Here is a 998-nt window from a genome sequence, read left to right on the forward strand (position 1 = left end):
AGGGGCACCTCCCACTAGGCGGACCCTGGGAACTGTCTCTGCGCAAAGCCGGCTGCGATTGGACCATATGCCCGAGGGGCGGAACGGACGGGTTGAGTAGCCAATCACCAGCTGCACTCCATCCAGAGGTGGTGGTGCGCGCGGCAGGCTTTCCTAGAGTTCGTTTCCCAGGTTCTCAGCCCTTCGTTAGGATTCTTCCTAGGACTCTTTTGTATTAGTTTCCTTGCTGAGCGTTTCCTCTCAACAAGCCTACGAAGTTTGTAGTATTATTTCCCTTTTACAGCTAGGAGGCAGGTTCAGAGGGGCTAGTTTAACTTGTCGAGTCGCATGCAGCTTGCCACTGGTAAACTGCGATTTGAATTTAGAAAATGAAATTTCTGATCTTGCATGTTTCACTGTGACCTGATACAGACCCTGAATTGCTATGGGTTCCCGCTCAAAGGTCGGTGTATTTGAGAAGCTTTCCGATCACCGATCACCGTAAGGATAAAATCAACACTACACACGCTCCCCTTTCTGACTTCGGCACTGTGCTCACTTTCTGCCTTCCCCTCACCTTATTATACACACGCGAGTATGCAAACTCTGTAAAAACAGATGCTGTGTCCATTTGATTCACTTATTGTATTCTCGGTGTTAGTAATCGGCACATGGAAGGTACTCGATAAATACACACTGAGTGACATAAATGTAAGAAAAATTAAAGCTGTTCTCCCACCTACCTCTTGCTGCCCAGTTTCAAAGTGTACGAAAAAGTCAAGAATGTGGAAAAGAATAATAGGCACAAAATCATTACATTTTGAAAAGTATCTGAACACTTCATTAGTAAAAACTTTACAGGAAATGGTTGCTAAAAATGACCTAGGAACCATTGTAAAGATTTTAAAGAAAGTAATTTACAGCTCCTTAGTGACCAATTACTCTGTGACAAATATTTTCTGACCACCTACTATGTGCTGGCTGCTAGAAATGGAGATAGAGTAATGAACAAGTGAGGC

This window comes from Rhinolophus hipposideros (assembly GCF_964194185.1).
Source record: "Rhinolophus hipposideros genome assembly, chromosome: 13".
Lineage (NCBI taxonomy): Eukaryota > Metazoa > Chordata > Mammalia > Chiroptera > Rhinolophidae > Rhinolophus > Rhinolophus hipposideros.